Below are 26,944 nucleotides of genomic sequence, written 5' to 3' on the forward strand. Positions count from 1 at the left end.
ACCATAAGCCCATGGTTTCAGAGTCCATCAGGAAGCATGGATGAAAATCATGGGGAAATTCTAGGACCTCTCATAAAACTTTGGGGCTCATATACATTTATCATATTTTTTTGTTTCACATTTTTGAGTGCATATATTATTGATCCCACCAGATTATAAATTTAATGAAAACAAGAATCACTTCTTAGTCATCTTTTCATCTCTGGGATTCTTGTGTGCAAGGCCTCAGCAACAATGAAATGAGATAATTATGAGTCATCTAACATTTAACAAAGAGAAAGTTTGCTTATCTTTAGCAAAGAAAGGCTGTTCAGCAGGGATACAACATTCGGTCAGGTAGATGCCATCCTCTTTAGTTATATCCTCTATATTTATGATCAGAAGAGTATGTTGCCTCACATGGCTGTGGGACCTCCGTCAAATCTCCCCTGACTCCTGTTGGGCTGAATTTTTTGTTGTTGTTTGGTTCTCGTTTGCTTGTTTTTTATGGTATTGGTAACCAAGAAGATGTGTCACTGGCTCAAGGCCTAATCCTTTGGACAAATCAAAGTCCTGGAGATAGCTGACTTCTCAAATAAAAAAGTAAACCAGCCTACACGGCAGGAAATCTACCATATGTTTCTCCTACCCTGAGAGTCAAACACAGTTCCTTGTACAGAGTACAAATTTAATGTTTGGTGAATTGGATGAAAATATGAATGCCTTAAGTAGAATCTCACTGCTATTATTCAGATACTTGGAACTTGCTGCTTTCATCACCTGTACCCAAGCTCATAGCTCACAAACCTCCATTTCCACTGAACTCACTACAGCCAAGTGACAAATTGGACCTAGATTCAGGAAGATCTAAGTTCAAATCCTATCTCTGACAGTCACTAGCTGTGCTACCCTGGGCAAGTCCCTTTACCTCTCTCAGCCTCCATTTCCTCCACTTTAAAATGGAGATAATAATAATAACCCCTGGTTCACAGGAGTGTTGTGAGAATCTAATGAGACTATATATATACACACACATATATATATATACATATATTGCTTTGCAAACCTTAAAGAGCTATATTATGTTAGCTATTGTTAAGACAAAAATTCAGTATTTGATATTTGAGGAAAGTAAAGAGGATTCACTCAAAACAAAATATGAGGTAAATAAAGTGTGTTAAATCAAGTAGCAAACATTCACATCACCCATTTCCCTAAATGATCACCTCCCAAGTCTGCAGTTCCATTCATCTCAGCTTCCTATGCTGGTTGACCAATCTGAGGGACAATGGGGAGGTGGGGAAAAGGAAGATAAATCCACTTATTTCCACTGCTTGTGTTTGTTTATCAGCTTGACTGTAATATAGGGAATGATAATGGTATTGTACAAACTTGTCCATCAGATGTACATTATACTGGAGAGTGCTATTTATTTATTTATTTATTTTTGTTTTTTGTTTTTTCTTAGTGCACAAATTTCCTCGTGGCTTATTCCTGCCTGGCTGAGAGGCAGAGAGCCCTTTTACGAGACCTACTGCTTTGCCTATGGGGACTGAAAGGAAGCCTCCTGCTGCCAGCTCTAGGTTGGCAGATTACAGACCCATCTTTAGAGAGAGCTGCTTCTCAGGAGCCAGAAATTCAGGGCTCTAGGATCAGGGCTTTGCAGCAGAATCTTTCTCTGCCATTTATTTCTTCTCTCCATCTCATCCTGTCTTTGTTATCTAATACCTTTTGTCTGCTGCTTCATCAGGCTGTCTTATTCCTCCCTGGCCGTGCTTAAGGAGAGACATACTCAGAGGCCTCTGAAAGGTGGGAGAGGCATCAGGCTCTCCCCATCTGTTACCAGCACGTGACCTACAAACGTAAGGCTCTGGTCTCTGCCTCATTGCTTTTGTCCTTTCCTGTTTTAGGTGAAAAAGATTGGGGAAGGCTTTGAAAAGGTCAGAAGAGTAACCCACTAGAAATCTGAGTTTCTGGAGTCCATGCTGGGTTTTGTCAAAAGTCAGACAGATGGGATCAGAGTCAAGAACAATCTGTCCACTTCAGTCCAGCAGTGACAAGGATGCAGTCTCAACCACCCATTCAGCCATGGCATATTTAGAAGAGAACTTACTGGGGTGAATGCTATGTAGAAACTGTTTTAAACCTCTACTGACTCTCCCCAGGGAACAAGGTTGTGCCCCAAGTGTTAGGGGAGAAGGGAAACAGTTTGTATTTCTGTTTTCCCAAAGCAAATATCCCTTTGTAAAAGCCCAAACAAACAAACAAAAATACTTCTGTGCTCCACAGAGACTATCCCCAAATAACCTGCAAGCATTCTACGAAGACCTCTTATAATCTGTCTTTCACCCTTTCAAAGCAATGTCTCCCTAATGAACTGAGAAAGGAGGGCATCAAAACAACAGTGGAGATCTGCAAAACAGTCAACTCTTCCTGCATTATTCCTTTAAATTCAGTCAAATACAAGCTACCTTTTGAGTGAAAGATGGTAGACCACATACAGTATGGATAGCTGTGTAAGCTAGTAGATATGGGCATGATCGTTTTATTTTGCCTAATTGTTTTTAGTTATGTTTTGTTTGAGATTTTTTGTTTTGTTTTGGTATAAAAGAGGTTTCTGGGAGAATGAATGAGGAAGATACTGAGAAGAGACAATGGGGTAAAAAAAAATCAAGAAAGCAATTATCCAAGATTAATTCTTTGCATTCTGTCAAATTTTACTGTGCATGTTTGTTTTGACTCATGAAAGAGAAAGAAGCTGGGTGACGTCTCATCAACTCTTCTTTTCACAGAGCCAAGCAAAGGCAAAAAATTCAGGATTCCCTCCTGAATCTGGTTGAAATCTTCTATTTCCCTCATCTTGCCCTCATTGGTTGCTTTTCCTACAGCTAGGTGGCACTGTGAATGGACCACTGGACTTGTAGTCAGGAAGACTGTAAAATGGGGATAATAATTGCATCTCTCTGCCAGGGCTATTATAAGGACCAAATAAAATACTATTTGTAAAGCACTTAGCACACTATTTGATACACAGTAATCACTATATAAATACAAGCTGATTTTATTGTGGCTGTCATCACCTGAAATCAAACCTGGCCTCAGACACTAAATTGTTGTAATCACTCTCAGACTCAGTTTCTTCATATGTAAAACAGGGCCAATACTAGAACCTACCTCAAAGGGTTGTTGTGAGGATCAACATTTTTTTTTGGCAAAGTGCTTTATGTATCTTGATATGCTATATAAATGTTATTATTGTTGTTATTATTTTCTAATATATAGGAAGCTGCAAAAGTATATATATATATCAAGGATAAATTTTGCAAAATGTTTTAGAAAGGATTTGACACAAGAAACATAAGCATCAGCAGGAGGACTCAGAGTAAGTAAAATAATGAGACTCACATTTAAAGCAAAACCACTTTGAGTATAGAAGAAATTGAGAATCAACAAATGGAATCATCTAGGGAATTTGAAGTGGGTATGGATTCAGTTTATAGAAAGTAATGCTAGAGAAAGAGCTAAATGTAAACTATCTGCTCCTAGAAGAAGTCTAATTCATATTAACTGTAAAGGAATGCAAGAAGTAAGAGGCAGGTTAAGTTCAGAAGATGCAGAATGAGAGAAGAAAATTCCATTCCACCAGATCAGTGGAGCGGTTCAGGAATCCCTACACAGTCAAATCTGCCTTGGAAAGGATTTCTCATGACTTTATTGTTCCTTCTGGGAATTCAGGTGGGAGGGATTCAGTTTATCCACAGAGTTTCCCACAATCTTGAGAACAAGAGGGAAAAAAATCAGATTTACTTGTAGAAGAATCCAACTGTTCAAATTCAGATCCTTACAAGAAGGCAAGAACCAATGGAGGTAGGGAAATAAGCAAGTCATTTCCCTTCCCTGGGCCTCATTTCCTGTCTCCAAAATGAGGCATTTGGTCCAGATGATCTCTAAGGTCCCTTTCAACTTTAACATTCTATGAATTCTATGAATATCAAAGAATCTGCTTGAGAGAGATTCGATTTCACCAGCAATCTCAAAGGATTTGTGATAAACCACTGCAGTTATTCTGTTTAGAAAACTGGTTTGTTTTGCTAAAATGTTTTGAAATGTTCATAGGGGGAAAAAATCAGCATCCTCTCTACTCTTCTATGAATTAAAAGCAGGTCTCCAGAAGGTTTAAGTTGGTTGGAAAGGGGAAATAACTCCTGAGGATAGTAAACTAGTTAAAGAATTATCTGTAGTGAATTTATGTAAAATAAATAATCAATTGCCTCTGGGCCAGGCTGATGGTAAGGAATATGGGCTAGAATATTTGCAAGAGTGCCTTCTTTAAAGACTGAGGCAAAACCCAAGTAGAATAAGCAGTGTTCAGCTGGGAATGTTGTCCTCTAGGTGGTCTCCATACCTATCCATAATAATAACCATCCAACTGGTGGCAGATGTTGGAATGGCAGGCATAGTGCCTAAGAGAACTTAACCAGCCTTTTTAAGGATTTGCACATTTTAAGGGAGAGCAAATGATGGTTCATTTAAAAGGTGAAAACATGTGATAAAAGGATTTAAAGGATCCAAGTGTAAAAAAAGGTTGGAATTCCCTACCTCTCTTCAGAATGTAAAAAAAAAATTATTTTTGGCTTCGACCATGGAACCTAAAACTCATGTATAGATATTTCTTCAACATTGTTGTAGGTAAACCCCTGCCTTCAGTTTCACTCTGTATCTGTTGTGTATACCACTACCATTTCATGTACACATGATTAACATGATGTTCATGGTATTACCTGCTCTATTCAAGAACATATAGATTTCTCAGTGGATAAAGAGCCAGGCCCAGAGATTAGAGATCCTAGGTTCAAATCTGACCTCAGACATTCCTAGTTATGTGATCCTGGGTAAGTCATTTAACCTCTAACTGCCTCCTCTTTACTGCTTTTCTGCCTTAGAACTCATAATTTGTATTGATTCTAAGACAGAAGGTAAGGGTTTAGAAAAAACAAAAGAACACATAGCAACCTTCTACGGACTAAATTAACAAAGCTTAACTTCCATTTATGGTTCCCCATTAGCCTGTATCACCCCAAATTACTATTTCATCATTCATTATTCCATAATGCAATCTCTCTCCTCCAATCTTTTATTAATCTGCTTGCTATCCAGGACACACACCTTGCTAATTTTCATGTAACTCCCACCTCGATGCCCTCCCCCTTCATTTCTGCTAATCAGATTGCACATATCTTTCATTCCTCAGCTCAAAATTCACCTGTTTCCCAGGATCCTTTGGTGATTGCACCGAAATGATTATTCTGTCAATGCATGATCTCTCTCAGCACTTACATATGAATTCAGATCTTGACTTTTTACAGTATTTGTTCATATATGGCTCTCTACCTCTTTTTAAGTTATGTGTGCACAGTTTTGCTTCTCATCTCATTCCTTCTTAGCTGCCTCTAAACTAGTATAGTGCCAGGCGCACACAGTAGGAATTCAACAAATGCTTGCTGAATAAATGAATGAATGTGTCACCACCAATTTCTAACTAAATATGGCAAAGAAAGAGTCTTTCATCTTCTTCCACAACTCAACTACAGTGCCCTACTTATTCATCACCATGGCAACCCTGCTATTTCCAGCTCCTCCCAAGCAAGAAATCTGTGAGTCATTTTTGACTCATTCATTGCATGTGCCTTTTCTCACCATCGTTAGACATTTTCCTTCTTCATTCCCATTCTCTTAACATCCAAGGACAAAGCATTACTCCAGGTATCACAGATTAGATTCTTCCCTCATAGAGTCGAAAGGAACCCCAGAGGCCATCTAGTCCAACTTACATCTGAACAGATATTTCTCTTATAAGATACCCAAAATGGTCAGCCAGCCTTGACTTGAAGACTTTTAGGAGTCAGTCAAGAAGTATTTTTCAAAGCATCTATTATGTGCCAGGCACTATGCTAACCATTGGAATGGGGAGGGTTATTCACTTTTTTGTGATATTTGTTGTGCAATTCTAGTTGTTTTTTTAATTCTTCCCTTTCATTTTAGAATCAAAATTGTGAATTGGTTCCAAGGCAGAAGAGTGGCAAGGACCAGGCAACAGGGATTGAGTGACTGTCCCAAATCACATCATAAGAATGTCTAAGGCTAGATTTGAACCCAGGAGCTCCCATTTCTAGGCCTGACTCTCAATCTACTGAGCTACCTACCTGACCCTTCTAGTTGGTTTTTGCCATTTCTAGTTCTGTCCTTCCTGGGGTCAAGCAGAACTGTATGTACCTGAATTGTCTATCATGTCTTCCTTTCTCTAGGACAAACATTCCCAGTTTTTTCAATCAGTTGTTACTGGACACATTTTCCAGGGGTCACTCACCCTGCTCAAGATCTCCAGTTTTTCCTCACCATTCCTAAAATGTCCACAAGTGAATACAATATACCAGAAATAGTCTAATCCTTCTAGTTTATAATAGGGCTAAAATTCCTTTATTCTGGACACTATGATTTTCTTTATGCAATCTAGGGTGATATAGGCTTTTATTTCATTTCATTTACTTCCAAGTTGTACTAAAAACTCATAATTGAATGCATTATGCATTAAAACCTTGATATTTTTTCTTTTTTACATGAACTATTATCTAATCACACTTTCCCATATTTTACTTATAGATTTTAGTACTTCACATGTATCTATCTCTCTTAAATTTCATCTTATTAGATCTACTGCAAAAGATCATACATTGGGAGCTAGAAGGAATCTTGGAAATCTGTTTTACAGGTAAAGAAACTGAGGTCCAGCGAGGATATCTGAGGTGAGATTTCAACCCAGGTCTTCTTGGGTCCAGGATCAAGGTTTCTAATTACTATGCCATACCACTCTGAGATCTTTTTGATCCTAATTCTGTCATTCCATTTATTAGCTGTCTTTTCCATGTTCCGTATTACATCTGAATATGTAATAAGTATGCCATTGCTTCTTTTTTCTAAGTCAGAAGTTCTTAACCTGGGGTTCATGGATAGATTTCAAGGGAGGACACTATAAAATGTGGGCACTGTGGATGGAGAAAAATACATCTTTATTTCTTAACTCTCGATTATTCTGAGAAGGGATTCATAGGCTTCATCAGACTGCCAAAAACAAAAGTTTTAAGACCTCTGATCTAAGTTACTGTTTAAAATGTTGTAAAGCACAAGATCAAGAACAGATCCTTGAGTCTCCATAAGAGACCTCCCCTAAATTGGCATCAGTACTTTGAGTCTGATCATTGAGCCAGTTCTGAATGTGCCTAATTGTCCCCTTATCTAGCCTACATCTCTCCATCCTGTCCACAAGAAGAGCATGGGAAACTCTGTCAAATGCTTTGCAGAAATCTAAGCACATTATGTTTATAGCATTCTCCTCTTCCATTCTCACTCTAGTCTATCAAGTATTAACTCTTAGTATTAAATAAGGAATTGAGACTCATCTGGTATGACCTGTTCCTGATGCTATGATGTTTTATGCTGATCTTAGTACTATTTAGAATATTTCATTCTACTATTCACAAAAGTCCATGCCATAAGTGAATAAAGATCAAATGAGAAAATGGGGTCAATAGGTATAAAAGTATAGGTGTCCAGTCCAGGAAAAGACATATTCATCCCTGAACTAATAACATGAAGAGGAATAATAAAAAAATATGTAGTCTGGGAAGGAGGTCCTATGGTCCCACCTCGAGACCACTTATACTAACGAAGTCTATAGTTTCATTCTTCATCCTATTAGCATTCTCTCCTTCCATTGATATATTTTTTTACTTTGCATTTCTTACTTCTAGAAACCAGTGGGAAACCCTGTTACTAAAAATGTTGCCCTTCTAACAACCACAGAATGTGATTTGCATTTTTTCCATTAGTGACAGCAATCACAATTACATTTGCAATAATCTACCATTTCTGAAGGAGAAACGGAATGGTCTTCATCATCATCATCATCATCATCATCACTTCATCACTTGAATTCCCTCCCCTCCTTGCCTTAAAAGGCATGAGAAGTATTTTAATTACTTACCATGGCACATCCAACAATAATGCTACTAAGAGCAACTGGTCTTAGATTTCTTTTTTTTTTTCCTCCTGGGAAGGGACCTCTCAAGGACATTGGCAAATTCTTGATGTCCCAGATAAGAGCACAAATAGCCTGGGCCATTACCCAAAAGAGACAGATTATTGATATACAAAGCATGAGCCTGATGCAGTTATACTTTCCAATGCATATAGCAGTGGGAGACCAAGCTTTGGCATGTGTGTAACTTATGGTTCTCAAGGTCCCAGAGAGAATAGACTTGGAATCAATGCATCTAGGTTCAAATTTACCACAGACACACATACTAGTTGTGTGAATGTGAATGTCACATTACCTTTCAGAGATTCTATTTAGTTTTCTCATCTGGAAAATGGGGATAATACCTCACCAGGTTGTGAGGTAGGTACTTAGCAAATCTTTAAACACTGTAAAAAAGTGAGTTATAGTATGATCTTAATTGTGAGGAAGAAAGAATTTGTTTCCATTTTCGGAATTTGTCAAGTATTTTTGAGCTTCGTAAGGCAATAGAAAGCAATATTACTTCTGTCCTTCTTCCTCTTCTCCCTTTCCCCCACCATGCCACCAACCACCACCCCACACACACTTGCCAAAACAGCACAGTGGATGGACTGTCTGGTTATCTGGCAAGGGATGGATCCCACTAAAGAAGCACAATGGGTGCTGTAAGAAATGATGAACAGGATGATTTCATAAAGAACTGGAAAGTCCTACATGAAATAATGCAAAGGAAAATAAGCAGAACCGGGAGAATGTTATACAAAGTAACAGCAATATTGTGGAATGATCAAATGTGATAGGCAGATACTCTCAGTAATACAATGATGCAGGACAATTCTGAGGGACTTGGGACAAAGACCCATCTACCTCCAGAGAAAGAACTGTTAGAATCAGAGTGTGGATGAAAGCATTCAATTTTTCACTTGTTTATTTGGGGTTTTGCTTTGGAGTTGGGGTTTTATATGATTTTTCACCTACAAAAATGAATAATATGGAAATATGTTTTGTATGATAATACATATATAACTCAGACTGAATTGCTTGCCAGCTCCAGGAGAAGGGAGGGGAGGGAGGGACAGAGACTAGTTGGATTTTATAACTTTAGAAAACTTACGGTGGAAATTTGTTATTATATGTAATTGGTAAATTAATTAATTAATTAGAAATAACAATTTTTAAAGCACAATAGGATAGCTTATGAATCCTAACAACCTGCTCTGAAGACCTCAATCCCACTCCAAGGCTTTGTTTCCAGCCCACTAGCCTATTGAGGGTTGATGAATAATGGTTCCGAAGATGTAACTGATATAGACTGCAGAAGCCTATGGGACTTGCTTTTGGCAGTCTTTTTTGTATTTTAGTAAATATCCAGTTTAGGAAGTACGGTGCAGTGCAAAGAGTGCTCCAAATGGATGGCATTAGTAGACACCTGGGTTTGAATTCTGCTTTCAATACTGTGTGACCATCTGTAAAGTAGAGATAATTCTATCTTAAATACATGCCTCACAGGCTACTGTGAAAGCCAGAGATTTACTGAATGAGATAATGTATGTCAAGAACATTACAAACCTTACTGTCAACAATTATAATTATCATCAAATGAGATAACACATAGAAAAAGGTTTTGCAAACTTGACAGGCCTATGTACATGTTAGCTAATATTGCTGTTGGTGGAATTACTACCCTCAATTTGCATTTCTGGAATACTTGCTTTCTACATCCCTCCTATCTGATCCAGCTAAGAACCTTCATCTGGGACTCTTTTTTTCTTGTTTTCATGAGGCATTTTAGGCATGTCTCGGCTCAAGTCAGATTGGATAGTGCCCAATTCCCTGCTTATGACAGACCAAACCTTCCACATTTACCTAGTGTCGGTCATGGCTGCCATGCCTAAGCTCCCCTGAGCAATTCCTTAATGCTAATTGGCATAATAATTGTGATTCTTACTGATTTGGGTTGCTTGAAACTTTAATAAAAAGCTGAAACCATAGTCAGCTGCTCAGAACACCCAGCTTGGGCAGCTGTGTTGTATCCAAGGGTAAAGGAATTCTTTCACCTGGGTATGAAAATGATGCCTGTTCCTGCCTTCTGTTCTTTGATTATTACTATATTGTTGATTCCCCACCCTCTAATTTGACCAACTACCATGGTGGGTAGAGCAGCTTCTTCTTTCATTTAAATCCTGAAACATGAGAAATACCAGCTGTATTGGCATCAGGCTAATATTGTCAAACCTACTTACATTGCTGAATTATTATGAGGATTAAAAAAGCAGTACATGTGAAAATACTTCAAAATATTTTATATAGTATGATAGTTTTGCCTATTAATCTGTCAGTTCCCTGAAAAGAGGAAATCTTTTAAAACTCTGTATCTTTCCCATTGTAATGGGATGCAGTGCCTTGCAGAGAGTAGGCTCTGGATGGATTTCTATCATTCTTGTAATCAACATTGTCCTCTCAATTTTCAACTTTCATCATACAGTCTCCATTTCAAACCCCATGCTGTCGTGCCCTATGGATGTGAACCAAATTCTTTATTCTCTGGATGAGTCCTCACTGATGTTCTTATCTCCTTCCTCATAACAACTTTGTCAACCATTTTCTTCTCTTTCTTCTCCTCCTCTTCCTTCTCCTTCTCTGGCTCCTCCTCTTCTTTTTTATCTTTTTCTTTTCTTCCTTTTTCTTCCTTCCTTCCTTTCTTTGTTCTTTCTTCCTTCCTTCCTTCCTTCCTCCTCTTATTCCTTTTCCTCTCCTTCTTTCCCCTCCTCCTCCACCTTCTTCTTTCTTCTTCATTTTTTTTCCACTAAGCATAGCTGTCCCTCACCACCAGCACTTCCCATATTCATAGAAAATGGCCTCAAATCCTGCTTGACTGAGGAGATCCATCCCAACCAAGGAAAACTTCCCAAATTTCTCTATGCCATTCCTCAAACATCATTGGCCTTCCATAGGAGGATGCATGTGCAGAAAATCCTCTAGTCAGAAGACCTGATTTCAAATACTGCCTCTGATGTAAATTACCTGCATAATCTTGAGGAAAGACCTCAGTTTCTTCATCTAAAATAAGGGGTTAAACTAGAAGGCCTTTAAGGTCTCTTCAAGCTCTAAAATCATTACTAAATGCTCATCAACCTCCCTCCTCTTTGGTCATGGAAGAAGAGGATCTAGTGACAGTTGGCAGGAACAAGGACTTCTGGGATTGAAGAGCCAACTGAAGCAGCTTTGGGGGTTTTAGCCAGGGTGGGAGGAGGTTGTTTTTGGCTGCGTGACCCTCAAAGTGAGCTTGGGAGGTTTTCCTCAAACTTACAAAGAAGATTTATTATTTCTCCTCATCCACGCTGGACCTGAAGCACACTTGAATATTCAACAACAGACTTATCAGTATTGGGAAGGGGGTCTGGACTTCTGTTGGGGAGCCGACCCCTGGACCCCATTTTGCCTTGGGCTTTGCCCCTCAATATTCCCTCTGAGTTTAATAACAAATCTTAGATATAAATTATTTGGAGATTTGGGTCAGAGAAGCTGTGATAGGGGAACACAAAGTATTTCTGTGGGTATCTGACACAGTCATGGCCTGAGGAGACTTACGGAATCACCTTTGCACCCTCTTCCCAGTGATTCCCATTTCCAATTCCTTTGCTACCAGGTCCTTAAAATAAACCCTTTAGTGTTTTTTTGTCAGATCAGCATGTATTTCATTGATGGGGGCGGGGGGCAGTGTGAAGGGGGTTGAAGGAAGGAAGGCAGTCTGACCTCCAGCTGGGAAAGAGGCTTCTGTTTGCCCTGGCCAGCACCAACATCTTATCGGGGTTACATTCATTTACTCTTGTAGGGATCACACCCCTTCAATATCCACACCCTGGCACAAATAGCAGGGGTCCCCTGTTTCCTCTGGAAACCCCATTTTGTCTCCCAGTAAGGAGGGGTGGCCCTTATACATGTTCTAGGGATTTATCAACTACACCTCAAACCTCCTAATCACGCCCCCTTCTTACAAACCCCTGAGCCACCTAGCTGCCTCCAGAGTTAGCTTTTAATACAGTTGTTCCTAAATTTTGAGAAAGAATCTGAAATAAAAAGCATACAGATGGAGGAGGTAACAAATTGGTCTGGTTGAGTTTCCTGGCAAAGAGAAGGAGAGAAGAGAAGCTAAGGACAAGGAAAGTGAACAATATCTGATCCTTTCCTGTTCTATTGGGTGTAGAGAGGAGGAAGCTGCTGTTCAGACTCCCTAAGGCAGAGTGGAGGGGTGGGGAGAGAGGGAGATGCCATTAGAAAGACAAATTTCAATGGCTTCCCAGTTTTATAGCAGACCAGTCCAGTTATCTTCGTGTGCCCAGGGACTAACAGAAGCTGGAGACTGCCCATAAAGGTCGCCCATGCCCTCTCTTAGTGAGCTGAATGTGTTTGGGCTCACACTGTGCCTGGCATACTGAACTGAAGCTGATGATGGAAGTTACACCCATGGAAACTGGGAAGGAGTAAGAACTCCTGTTACCAGCTCTGTAAGGCCAGATTTTGTAAAATGGACCATCGAAACAGTCTTTTCTGTTGTGGGGGGGGAACCCCCGACAAAATGGGATAATTCTTTGATTTTCACTCATGACTTCCTTTCCCCTGCTCTTTTATGTGTCTCTGCCTCAAGCATTTCATTAACTGGGGAAATGCCAGCTCCCGGGTAATGCATACTCAGGAACAGTATTAATTACAGTAGCCCCTGTAATCAGATGGTTAGCATGAGTGATTCCTGTAAGAAGGTGACCTGACTAGTATCTAAAAACACTCACATGTCTCTGCTGTGTTGATGGAGGGCAGGATGTGTAACCTTTGACCAAGCAAGTGGTAACAGTGTGGGTCCTTCCTGCAAACAAGAGCTGAAGGAATTAAAGTTGAGGCAGTCACCAAGTGGATAGCATTTAGGGTCACCTATAAATCTCTCTGAAGCATTTACCAAAATGTTTACTTTTCTTAGTAATTTAAAACGAATGGGAAAGACCTTGCAGCTAAACTCAGCCTGACAAATTTGGTTTGTTCTCTCACAGAGGTTCACGGCTCAGTCCTGGGATTTTGTTTATTACCCTTCTTGCATCACGATGATGGGAGCACATCTCTTCAACTTGTTATAGCCTGTGATTTATCTATATTCCTCCACTAAATAAGAGCATTTTCCCGATAAGACTGAAAGTCATTTGAACTGCACCCTGCAATTTTTGCCTTTTGCCCATCTCACTCTGAACTAGCAGGTCAGGTCCCAGAGAAAAGAATACTAATGGTCCCCATCAGATATAACCCTAAAATGTTGTGACTTCTAAAGACATCACTTAAAAGGCCCCTATCCAATGTGGTCCTCAAAACAAACCAACTAGTTGATATCAATTGTTACAAAGGAATATTTACCGAGGCACAGCAAAATCAGAAATTTCAAAAAATACCCCCAAACTGGGGGCACAATCTTTCCTTGTATACACAACATGTGTGAGAAGAGTGAGCCCAGTTTTAAAGTAGCTGGTATGTATAAAATATTCCTCCCAGTCCAAGAGTCCTGAGGACAATAGGTTTAAAGTTGAAATACAAAGAGAAAGAGACAGCATGGAGTGTAGAGGACTCTCTCACTCACTACTGCTGGTCTTTAGAATCCTCACCAAGTTTACTTCTGATAAAAATGTGTTGGTATTGGACAAAACACTCCCAAGCTCAACGAGGCTGGCTCCTTGAAGGATGTGCTGTCTCAGATGATGGAGAAATCCATTTCTGGACTGGTCAAGCAGGACACTTTTCTACTGCACTGGATAGTAGCTAGACTCGGTTGAGGCTGATGCTACCAGCAGCTAGAGGGTATAACGGATAAAGCACTGGGCTTGGAGTCAGGAAGACTCATCTTCCTAAAATCAAATCCAGCCTCAGAATCTTACTAGCTGCCTGACCCTGGACAAGTCACTTAATCCTGTTTGCCTCATTTGTAAAATGAGCTGAAGAAGGAAATGGCAAACCACTCCAGTATCTCTGCTAAGAAAACCACATATGGGGGTTACAATGAGTTGGACTTGACTAAAGAACGACAAGCTGCCATCAGCTCTGGTTGTCAGCAGAACTTCTTGGATGGAGCTCACCAACTCACCAGTCACTTAAACACTCCTCATTTGCCAAAATCGGGTAAGAATAAACATGAAAACATCTGCACACGCTCACAGAAACATGATGCCTGCCTGTGCAATGGGGCAGCTCACCTTACCTTCCCACACCCATACACATCCCCTTCTTTGCAGTTCACAGCAATCTTCCTCATTTGAGAGCTGCCAGGGAAGAAACTGAGAGAGACTGTCCACTGGACTTTCCCTCCCCCCCTCGGACCCTCCCAGCCCCAAGCCAGTTAGAAGGCTTTTCAGACCCTCCATCATTCGTGACTGCAAACCGAGCCTCCGTGTGTTAGATTGAAGCCTCACAGATACTCTCTGGGCATTCTTGGTATGAACTACTCGGAGAGGCAAGTCTAAGTATGCTCAAAGAACTTCTCCTCCCCACCCCAACACACATTCTTCAAGGATCTCCATATGACATACACACTCAATTTCTTATAGGCTAAAGAATAAACAATGAAAAACTATTTTACATACCCAAAATACATGCAGTGCCTATGATTTACTCAGCATTGGATAACCCATTTTGGGAACACTCTCCACTAATACATTGTCTTGAAGTGTGATCTAGAAGAAAAGACCAGGACCCAGAGGATCTGGATTCACATCCTAACTCTACTACTTACTACCCTGGGAAAGATACACTATCTCTGGGCTTCGATTTATTAAATAACTTGTTGAACCAAATGACTTAGGAAATCCCTTCTATACCCAAGTCTATGATTTTATGCTCTGTCCGATTTAGCAAATAGGTCCCAGGAGGTTATCTGAGGCACATTGGGTTTAAGAGATTTGCTCCAAGTCACAGAGCTAGTATTAGAGATGGGATTTGAATCTAGGTCTTCTTGACTTCAAGTCCAGGCATCTATTCATGAGGTCATTCTCCTGCCGTGTTCCATCTAATTTTTAAAAAGTTCTCCTCTTTTCAAATTCTTTTTTAGTAATATTCAAATTTTCTTTTGCAATGCCATCAGAAATTCCAGTGATCTGGGTTCATATTTAAAACTATTTTGTTTGTTTTTTTTCTTTTTAGAGTGGGGTAAGGATAGAGTTTGGAGGAGGGCATAGTTCAAGAGAGCTTTAAAAGGTAGGGAAAAAAACTAGCAAAAAGAAAATGTAAAAGTAACACAATCTATATTTGATTTCAGGTTTCCTCCCCTTCTGCAATGGTTGGCAGGCTTTGCAAATCTAAAGGTTTCATTTTTTTGTTGTTTAACAACTCTGGATTTTTTTCCTTTCTCACAAGATGTACCAATATGGAGCAGGGAGGCTTAAATCAACAGCTTCTCCTTGATAATTTATATCAAGGAAATTCAGTTTGAATAATGCTTCCGATTTTGACAATGTATCACGTCATTCTTTCTAAGCAATGTATTGATTTTAAAATTGGCTTCCTGACTTTTAAGTGTCAATTCTTTTTTTTTTTAATGGAATTGCTTTCTACCGGGTTGTCAAGCCAACCTCCTCTGAAGTAAGACAAAGGAGTTTTGGCTCTTCCCAAGAGAATCACTCCACTGGCCATGGAAGACAGTCTTAACATTTCCTTTCTCCTTGAACTTCAAAATAATAATTGCCATCTTAGGTTTTATATAAATTTCCCTGGGATTATTCATTTTGGCTGGTTTCTGCACACACTAATTTCAGGGGGAAAGCACTGCAAAGTTTTTCAGAAATACAGTTCTGACAGCATAGCATCCTGACTCAGTGTCTACAACCTGTCTCGTTTCCTCTTGCCAATATTTCATTGGAACTTTAGACTTGACATCAGTTCTTCCAAACCAGTTTGGAGGACAATTTGGTTCCAGAAGTCCTTTGGGGTTTTCTTTGTAACTTTCGTTATGTAAAAGACCAGATTAATTTTCAAGGTTCCTCCTGCCTTCAGTCATTATTCAGAAAACCGAGATGATCTTTCTATTATACAATCTGGTAGGCAAACCTTGATGAATACCGAAAGTCTGACTCTTGACTCTGTGTCTTTTTTTACTGACTCTTCTCCATGCCTGGAATTGTCTTCCTCTTCACCTCTACCTCTTGACCTTCCAGGCTTCCTTCAAAGCTCCATTCAAATTCTGCTTTATGCAGAAATCTTTTCCCAGGCCATTCTGTACCCACAGAACACTGCTCTATGCTAGTTCCTTCCCTCTGAGATTACATTCCATTTACAATCTATAATCTATATATCTTGTTATAGACAATTTTTTGCATGCTGCTTCATCCATAAGAATGTGAACTCCTCGAGGGCTGGACAATGTTTTGGCCTCCCTTTGTGGCCTCCACACTTAGCCTACTGCCTGGCACATTATAAGCACTTAATGGGGAGTGGCTAAAGTAAAATTTTAAAAAAGTTGAGTTTAAATCCCACCTCAGACATTATGTGATCTCAGGCAAGACACTTACTTAATCTTGTTTACTTAGGAGGCAGCTAGTGACTTGGTGGAGAGAACACTGGGCTCGGAGTCAGGAAGACTCGAGTTCAAATTTGACCTTAGACACTTACTAGCTGTGTAACTCTGGGCAAGGCATTTATTTTGTCTGCCTTAATCCACTGGAGAAGGAAATAGCAAACCATTCCAGTATCTTTGCCAAGAAAACCCCAGGGACAATATGGTGCACAGGGTCCCGAAGAGTCACACATGATTGAACAACAAAAGGCTGGTAAAGTTTATAGAAATGGGAACTGAGCAAAACCATCCAATGTCCAATGGACCATACGAATAAAAGGCCTTATAAAACATCTAATACAACCCATCTCATGCTGTAGATAAGGAAACCAAGAACCAAAATGGTGGCATGATTTGTTTAAGGTCAGAATTGGGAGGAAAATTGAAGCCCAAGTAAGTGACTGTTAAGTCAGCCATGAGCTCTGACCATATGCCTGTATGATGTAATTCATCATGTATAGAAGATCATTAGCAAAGACACGAATGTGCTTTAAATAGCACACACACAAATAGAGGATACTTTTATTTGGTGGTTGTTTTTTTGTTGTCCTTCTGTACAAGTCCTCCTTTTCCTCTATTCTCCAGAGCTAACTATGTACAGATCTGTGGGAGATAATTGGCCTTTTAGCGACACCCATTATGTGTTCTCTGTATAACCTCAAGCCCAGCTAACCCCCTTTTTAAGACCCTTCAGTCAATTGTGACAGCCCAAGTCCCCAAAGCAGAGAACTAGAAGTGGGAGGAAGAGATAATATTTTAGTAACAGGGAGAGATAGGCTGGTAAATATTTAACAATCAGCTCTCAAGAGGGGAAGAAAATATATCTGATAGACTTATTATTTGCATTGTTAATCTTTTGTTCAACATTTAAATCAAAGCAATACACCTGATTTCAGTAGCAATTGATTTCTGAGGTGTAAATGCTCATACTGAAAATTAAACAATTGAGTTCTGTTCCAGCTGGCTCTAGCACATCCCTCCAAAGCAGACCTCCCTCTGGTACATGACATCAGAGAACAAGCCAGTCTCTTTGTTCCTTTGCCCATGAACGTCCTGTGCTTCACAGCATCAACCTTTGGGTGACAGAGGCCCTAGAGATATGCCTCTGGGGGAAATTGGAAAAGCATGACTCATGGAGCTGGAAGCAGCCACATCTCCTCCTACATAGGACCAGCTGGCTGTGGGCGGGTGTCCTTCCATTATTGCTGAATCAAAGTGAAACCAAGGACATAAAAGTGTGTGCTTGGTTTTTATTTCCACTCTGAAGGGAGCACAATGTTTTCACTGCTGTCCAAACTTCTGAGGTGGAAAGGACTGAACATCTCACCTTCTTGGAGAAAGATAAGGACATGGGGGCTCCTTGAGGGCAGGACCCATGCTGTTGCTTCTCATTATATTCCTAGCACTTAACACAGTGCCTAACACATAGTGAACACTCAATGCTTGCTGACCGACTTACCGACTCCAGTGTAATAGCTTCTTACCACCTCAGAACAAGTTCCTCTACTGTCATTTCCAGTCCCTAAGGAAAGGTTCCATTGACCCTTAGTTTCAATATGGTAAAATGGTTTTCCAGAAGTCTTCATACTACCCATCACTGGTCTAGACATCTGGTAGATCAGTGTCAGCAAAGTTTGTCTTTAGCAATGCCTTGCCCATCTAATATCTCCTTGAATTGAGTTGTCTGTCCAGTGAAGGATCCCAGATCTCCCATAATATACAGTGTTGGTTTGGCCTTTCTTGGGTTTGGGAGCTTTGCTGATTATCTAAAGAGGCCACCATCAGTGTCTCTTTGCTCAGGTGAAGTTGTCCAGACCTTTATCCAGCCCTAATGTACTTCTTTTTATTTTTTAAACCCTAGTCTTCTGTCTTGGAATCAATACGAAATATTCATTCCAAGGCAGAAGAGTAGTAAGGGCTAGACAATTGGAATTAAGTGACTTGCCCAGGGTCCCACAGCTAGGAAGTGTCAGAAGCCAGATGTGAGTCCAGGACTTCCCATCTCCAGGCCTGGCTCTTTGTACATTGAGCCACCTAGCTGCTCCACTAATGCATTTCTGTTGCTCTTAGTATGGAGATTAGGACCCCTTTCTGGGAGCTACATTCAAGTTGTTCAATCCTTCTAGAGCAGAAATCACTTAGGATTATGGATAGCATGAACTCCAAAGGTCCAATATCCTTACTCCATCTAGATGGAGCTGCATGCAAGGCACAGATAGTCCTATTTACAGATGCACTGAGATCTCCTAATTTGTGGACTTTCGCAAATTTCACATTCTGGCTGTCTTTGTTCTTGGCCAACATGGAATCTGGGGGGGGGGGGGGGGGAGCTGGGTAGCTCAGTGGATTCAGGGCCAGGCCTAGAGATGGGAGGTCCTAGGTTGAAATCCGGCCTCAGACACCTCCCAGCTGTGTGACCCTGGGCAAGTTACTTGACCCCCATTGCCCGACCTTACCACTCTTCCACCAAAGAGCCAATACGGAGAAGTTAAAGGTTTAAAAAAAACATGGAATCTGGAGGTATATGAAAATGACAAAGTAAAATGGAGTATGACTTAAAGCTAATTTAGAAATGGGTGGGGAGGAAAAAAATTAAAAAGAAGCAGGTGGTTTTATAACCCTTTACTCTCAAACACCCCCAAAAAAACTCAATTAAAGTTCATTTCTTCTTTTCTTGTTCTTAAGGTCTTGTATGAAGAAAGTCTTTCTCTGAATGCCTCTGTGTGTGTGTGTCTGTCTCTTCCTTTCTGTTACTCTGTGTTTCTCTCCATTGGTCTCTGTCTTTATCTCAGTTAGTAGCTATAGGGAGAAAAGGCCAACAATAAAGAATATATGGAAATTATCTACAATTCTGGCTTAAGGAAATTAGGGTACCTAAGGCACTCTACTCCCCACTTCAATGATATCAACAAACATTTTTAAATTAGTGTCCTCTATATGTGAGGGACCATTTGAGGGTACAGTGGATGGAGCACAGGGCTTGAAATCAGGAAGATTCATCTACATAAGTTCAAATCCAGTCTCAGATACTTACTAGCTGTGTGATCCTGGGCAAATCATTTAACCTTGTTTGTCTCAGTTTCCTCATCTATAAAATGAGAAGAATTTGGAAAACCACTCCAGTATCTTTGCCAATAAAATCCAAGATAAAGCCACAAAAAGTCAGATAGTGACTGAAATGACTCAACAACAACAATGTGCAAAACCCTTTCCTAGGTTGTGTAGTGGATGGAGCACTATACTGGTAATCAGATTTGAGTTTGAATCCTGTCTGAGATGCTGTAACCCCCAGCAAGTCACTACCCTTTCTCAGTTTTGGTTTCTTTACCTATAAAATGGGGATAATATGTATTTTGTACCCTTCGAGTACTATATAAACATTAGCTATCATTTTTGTTGTTGTTATCATCATTTTTTGAACCCAGGGAGTTTAGACTAGACAAAAGAGAAAAGACAACATAATAATCACCAGGGAAGTTAAACAATATGCAGTAATAGAGTAAGAAATGGCATGAGGCAATATGTAATTAGTTACCAAATGAATGGTACAGACAGTGGATAAGTGCTCTGAATTCAGTGGCCAAAGGAGTCATTTGGGGCTGGTGTGGTCTAGAATGGCACCACTGGTTGTATATGAATCAAGCTGGAACTTGAAGAAGAGATAGGATGACTCTAGAGAGATAGGTGGCAATTCTTAGGGAATACTTGCTGTCTGGAGAAGTTTATCAAATCTTTCCATCCAGGATGCTGGGATATAAGGGGATTGGTGTGAAGAAAATAAAAATTCTTGTACTTTTTGTCGATGGTGAATAGACCAGTCTATCTACCAGAGAATGGTCCTTCATCCTCCCCAGTGTTAGCCATAGTAGCCAGGAAGTGTCAGCTAGACAAGTACAAACACCAAGAGAGAAAGAAAGAGATCTTAGCTCCAGAGACCTCATTAAATATCATTTTTGCTAATGTCATGCCGCTTCCAAGCTCCCCTTTATAGCCAGCTCCTTTTTTTTTTTTAGCAGTCCTTTCAAGGACCGTGAATTCTAGGAATTAAAAAATAGGATATCTCATTTGGCTCCTCAAGCACAATAACATGCTAGCTGGTGTCAAAACTAAGGAAACATGATCCTCTATTCACATTTAAATAGCATAACATTGTGTGTAGACATGCATGAGGAGGAAAAAAGTGTTTGTGTTCCTTTGAGAGCTAGAATGATGAAAAGAATAAGATTAATTCAGGGATCAGTTGTCAAGAAGTAATTAGCTTTCCATTAACTAATGCTGTTCCCTGTTTCTACCAAACTTCTATTTAAAAAAAAATCAGGGGGAAAACCCCACAAATAAACTGAGCCACAATGGCATTTTTTGAGAGATACTAACATCCAGTCATGGGCTGAAGCCCGAGTTAGCAAGTGTTGCCAGGGATTAAATGTATGTGAAAATGATAAGTATCTTGACAGTGAGGATTCCCCTTGAATCTGAAATTTTTTTTGCCTTCTGTGTTGCCAGAAGTGTGGATACTCAGCATGTTTCAGTCATTTATCTTTGTTCTCCATCAGGTGCACACATTCTATTCTCTACCTCTTAGTTTTACTAAAAAGCTTTCAAAAGATGAAGCTCCAAGATAAAGGATCAAACCCTTGAATTATCTATCCTACAGTTACATGGAAGACATGAAAATCCACAGAATCATAACTCTCCGGGTGTTGATAAATAGCACTTTTATCCTCACCTTGGGTTTCTAGTATGTTATGGTAATGTAACATGCCACCTTTCTATATTTACTGTCTCTGTCGCTTTTTATTTATAGGGGAATGACAAAAACAGACAACTATATTTGGGGGGAGGGAGGACAGGGGGTTCTATGGAGATAGAAATGTTATTTTCTGGAAAAGCCCAATACAGTTGTTTTAAGGAGAGGCTTAATACTCTGATCAGGTAAATTGGAAGAGAAAGCACAATGAGGATAATATTTTTCAAAATTACTACTAATAGCTCAGTGCCCAGTGCCTTCTTTTTATATGGACTGTCCCTGAAGATCTTAAAATGACTTAAAGAGTAGCCTCTCGGGCAGCAGACTTTGAGAACTGGAAGATAGCAGCTAGCCTAATCCCCTCTTTTTGCAGATGAGGACATTTAGACCTGGAAGGAGGGAATGGATTTGATCAATATACAACTGGTTCATGGCAGACACAGGAATAGAACTGAGATATTCTGACTGTCCGTCCAATAGTCTTTGCACAATAACATGACACTTCCTATCATCTTCCCAACTTCATGGATAAGTCACCCTCAGGCAGAAGCCAGGCAGCCATCTTTTCTAGCCAAAGTGCACTAACCTAACTCCACTCTCACTAGGGATGACTTCTTCTATGTCACTTTTAAAAATCTGTTTGGTTTCCCTTGACACTTGCTCTGAATATTGGGTTTAATATCATTGTCCTAATTCATTATACTTAGATAAATTTCTTACATTTGAAGGCATGTGAGCATGGCATGCAAATGTATGCAAATTAAATGCAAATGAGTTTGAACTAACTCACAAGGTTGTCCTAGTAGCCCAGGTGAGGTAAGGGCTTATGGGAACCCTTTGTGCTTTGGAGGTATAAGGTTCCAGGGGAAAGATAGAGCTCTTATGACCCATTCGGAGCCACTGATTCAGATCAAGGAAAGTCACATCTCCTAAAAAGCAGCTCTCTGCCAGCTAGATTGATAAGTGAAAGGTTGCCTCCACAGCTTTCAACTAAACGCAATACACATAGCACCAGGGAAAATTTTATCCCACCACGTGTTCTCGGTCATGACCAAGTACCAGAGGGACACTTAGAGGAGGAAGATAGCTCCGGGGCCCAGCCGACCTGCTCCTCTCCCTGGTGAGTTGGGGTTTCAAGAACACCAGCTGAAATGGTTATCATTTGAACGATGCTTTCGGCTCCCCGGCTCCTGGCAGAGGCATCAGAAGCACCCACCACATTTTGCCAAGGCTCTCGGTAGGCTTCACATGCAATAACTTTTAGTAATTGCTAAGCACAACTGCATTTGAACTGGTGACCCAGCAATCTTGAGAACAAAGACCCCCCCCCCTCCCTTTACAAATCCCCCGAGCCGGGCAGTCTATTTTCGTTGTCGCTATTAAAGTTTCATGTCATTTCTAACATTTCTAGACCTACACTTAAAGGCATATTATTGAGTCTGAGGGAGAAAGCAGTTCTCAGAAAGTGGACACTCATTTTTGCCAGGGCCAGCCCCTTCCCACTGCACTCACAGCTGTGGTCTTAGGTTAAGGAAGAGAAAATGAACACCGGCTATTTTGCTTGTTTTTAATATTTTTGTCTATTTATTAACTGTGAGGAAAATGGAAGCTTGAGGAAACACATCTCAGAGCAAGGAATGATCACACATACGACTGAAAAATAGTGACACAGCAAGCCCCAAGCTTTCAGACATATACTGATAGCTTTTCCTAGACAATTAAGCATTTGTCAGTGATGTCAAAGAAAGTTTTATGTTTCCAATGCCATTTCTGCCTCCAGAAGCAATGGTTTAATCCATGACTAGCTGGCAGATCAGAAGAAGGCAAGCTCATTTCACTTCTGTCAGATGGGTAGTATGCTGCTTGCCTTAATAATAACAGCTTGAATTTCTCTAGCCTTTTAACACTTCCAAAGTGCTTTGTCTACCTTTGATCCTCATAATAGCCCTCTGAAGTTAGTGCCATTGTTATGGGTCATAGAACTAGTAGAAGTCTGGGGTGAGATTCAAACCTAGGTGGTCCTGACTCCAAGCCTAGGGTTCCATCTACAGTAGTCTGGGTCATAAAAAAAAACATATACGCTCCCTTTCAGAGCCTCTTGCTACCAGTAAAATAATGAGAAAAGGAGTGGGAAAAGGGAGAGGGACAGCTGGTTCTGGATTTGTGACTTCACTGACATGAGAGAATTTCCTCCATGCATTCATATTGGCAATTTATTTGTAACTTAGAGTCTTGAAGAATTGAACTGGGGCACTAAATTGATCCACTTGTCCACGGTCATACAGTGAATATATGCTAGAGGCAGGACTTGAACTTATATCTTCCTGATTCAAAGAGAGATCGGCCACCCCCTCTCTGCCTCTCATTAGAATAGAACATGCAAGGAAATAAGAGTATTGAATGAAGACATTAACACAATAGCATATAATACCAAACAGAACTGTTGAATAATGCCAAAAATCACCGGACAACTGGATATCCTAAGACAGTATGTCCCAAAAGTCTTAGTGCAGTTTTAAGTTTCAATAGCTGTACAGTAGAATATATTTGTTTTTCATTTTTCCATTTTTAAGAATAATAATAATAATAATAGCTGACATTTGTACAGCACTTGCTATGTACCAGGCACTGTGTACGCACTTTATAAATATTATCTCATTTGATCCTCACAACAACCCTGAGAGGTAGGTACTGTTATTATCTCCATTTTAGAAATGATTGCCACTAGTTGGTACTTTGTGGCTGCTAATGACCTTCCTGTTTCTTCTCTCTCTCCTTCAGCTTCTACACATCTACTAAACTGAAAACCCTAAAGTATGGACCTAATCATGTCATTCTCCCATTCAAAAATTTTCAGTGACTCCATATTCCTTCTAGGATAAAATATAAAATCTTTAGGTAACTTTTAAAGCTTTCCATAATCGAACTTCTACTCAGTTTAACTGTCCAGTCAAATTGACCAGACTATTACCCGTACATAACATTCCACTTACTGCTGCCATGATTTTGTACATGCCTAGAATGCCCTTCCTCATTTCCACCTCTGAGAATCCTTGGTCCTTCCAATTGTTAGTAAATGTTCTCTCTTGAAATTACATTACAGATGGTTTTCACTTTACAAAAACTTGAATTTCACCAAATTTGACTTTACAAAAGAATTCTGAAAGAAATTTCCATTACAAAAAATAGCTATATTAATTTTACTGAACAATACTGTGCTCTCTCTCTGCTCCAGCTTCTCTAGTGGGAGCATCACGGTCCCCTTTCACCACCACCACCACCCCCAAAAACTAAAGAAAAACCAAAACCCTCCAAGTGAAAGCAGAACAGAGGAGTGAAGAGACCTCTACTGCTGTCAGTGGACAGTGGATTGAGAGCTTGGTTTCAGACCCTCTTGCACCCAGAGAAGAAACTTTTGCCCAAATCTGCCAAACCACCAATATATGTGTTTCTCCCCTCCCCACATGTCAACTGTCCTTTCCTATGTGTGTCTTGTCAAACTCCCATGTGTCTGCCCCCCCACTCAGGTTTGTACACTCAGATCCTTCCAGGCCCTCATGTGGCTGGCCCAGCCCCACTTGTGCTCCTTCTCCTGCTCTCAATTCTCTGTCCCTGGCCCCCAAATGTCCTTGAATCATGGGCTGGTCCCCTCCCTCCATGGGCAGCCAGTCCCCTTTTTTTTCTCTACCTTCCCTTCCCCACATCAGTGGGCAAATTTTTATAATCTAGAGATTTACTTAGGTAAAGCAAGAACTGTCTGTATATTACTTTGTATATATTTATATCTGCTTGCTAACTGCTTAGCTATGTGTTCATTATATTTTTCTAAAGAGTAGGGTCTTAGCGGGCAGAATTGATTTCCTTTTTGTCCTTTTGTCTATACCACCTAACACAGTATCTTGCATGGAGCAGACATTAAGTAAATGCTTCTTGATTTACACAACTGAGTTTTTATAAAATTCTTTTGTATGGAAAACAAATAACCTCACTATCACTATTTGTGCTATCATTGGCTGATATTTATGGTCAGATCAGAGATATGTTCAAGCAAGCCTAAGAATCCCATCTCCTGTTTTGTTGGCTCACCTTTCGTATTAAAATGAAAGTCAGAAACCTAGAAAAAGTCACATTATTAAAAGGATATATCTTAAAGCGGTTTCCCAAAGATTTCACTATCACTGTCCGTTCATTATTAAGTTTCCTGGGTTGGGTTTGTTTTTTTTTTCTGTTTGATGGATAGAGTGGAGTTGGTTCTTTAGAAAAGAAACTCAATAATCACATCTTAGATTTAGTGATAAATTTAAATTCTGACCATCTCTGCTATAGTTTATGAAAAGGTACTTCCTCAAGAACACACCTTTTTCTAGAAATATCTTTGTCACACAGACCACCTTTCCTCTCCTTGCCCCTGCTTTCTGAAAGGAGAAATCCTTAATGGACGCTTAAGTTTTATAATATTGAAAATACTTTCCAAAACCTCAAAACCATTTTTGTTTCCTTTTCTTCCTGGTTTATCTCTGTAATATTCCCCAAGAGATTTGGGTCAGGAGGAAAAAAGAGATTATTCCCACGAGAGAAAAAAAACATGATGGAGAGAAATTGAAATCCAGAAGGACTTTGAGATCGTCATATAGATGGTAGGAAAAAGTCAGAATTAGATCCCAGTTCTCTTTTCCCCAATCCGATGTGATGCTGCCTCCAAATGAAACTGTTGCCTTACAGAAGGGGAAGAGTGAGACCAATCTGCTCTCTATCTCTAATCTTTGGGGAGATAGTTAAAGATGTGAGAGAAAAAGAAAAACTTCAGTTGCTCCAGAGCTCTTACAAGGGACTTTCCAAAGAGGAAAGTTTTATGAAGGAAAACATTCAACCCACAAAACATTCTGTTATCTTATATTTGGCATCTCTGTTGATGATGCTTCTGGGCAAAGATCCACTTCACTTGCAGAAGGAATTCTGGATATCAGTGTCCCTCATCAATGTTCACAGTGTCCCTTGAGTTCAGATAACTTTGTAACTTGGAGAAAGACGAGTACCTTTTTTTTTTTCATATTGGATGCCCATTTTGGAGTTCACCAAAGTTTTCTCTCTTTATCATGACTTATCATCAATGTTCCCTAACTCTGCTCTCGTGTGGCATGCTGACCCACTTGCTCTCCCCCTGTACTGGACATTCCACCTCCTGCCTTAGCACAGGTTGCCCCTACTCCTGGAATGCCCTCCCTCCTCCTCTCTGCCTCCTTTAATCACTCACCCCCTCCAAGGGTCATCAGTACACGTGTCTCCTCTGACACAAGGCTTCTCCTGAAATGTCCTATCAGTAGCACTCTGTGCATCAGCCCCAATTATTTGGATTTAATTGTTTATATTCTGTATTTCTTTATCTGTGTCCTCATTATTTGCTTTCTTTCCCCAGCTGAATTGCCTTTGTATTTCTAGCACTTAGCATAGCATTCAATATATTTTTGTTGTTGTTCAGTCATTTCAGTCACATTTGACTCTTCAGGACCCCATTTGGGGTCTTCCTGGCAAAAACCTGGAGTGGTTTGCCATTTCCTTCTCC

The sequence above is a fragment of the Gracilinanus agilis genome, chromosome 3, assembly GCF_016433145.1.
Source record: "Gracilinanus agilis isolate LMUSP501 chromosome 3, AgileGrace, whole genome shotgun sequence".
Taxonomy (NCBI): domain Eukaryota; kingdom Metazoa; phylum Chordata; class Mammalia; order Didelphimorphia; family Didelphidae; genus Gracilinanus; species Gracilinanus agilis.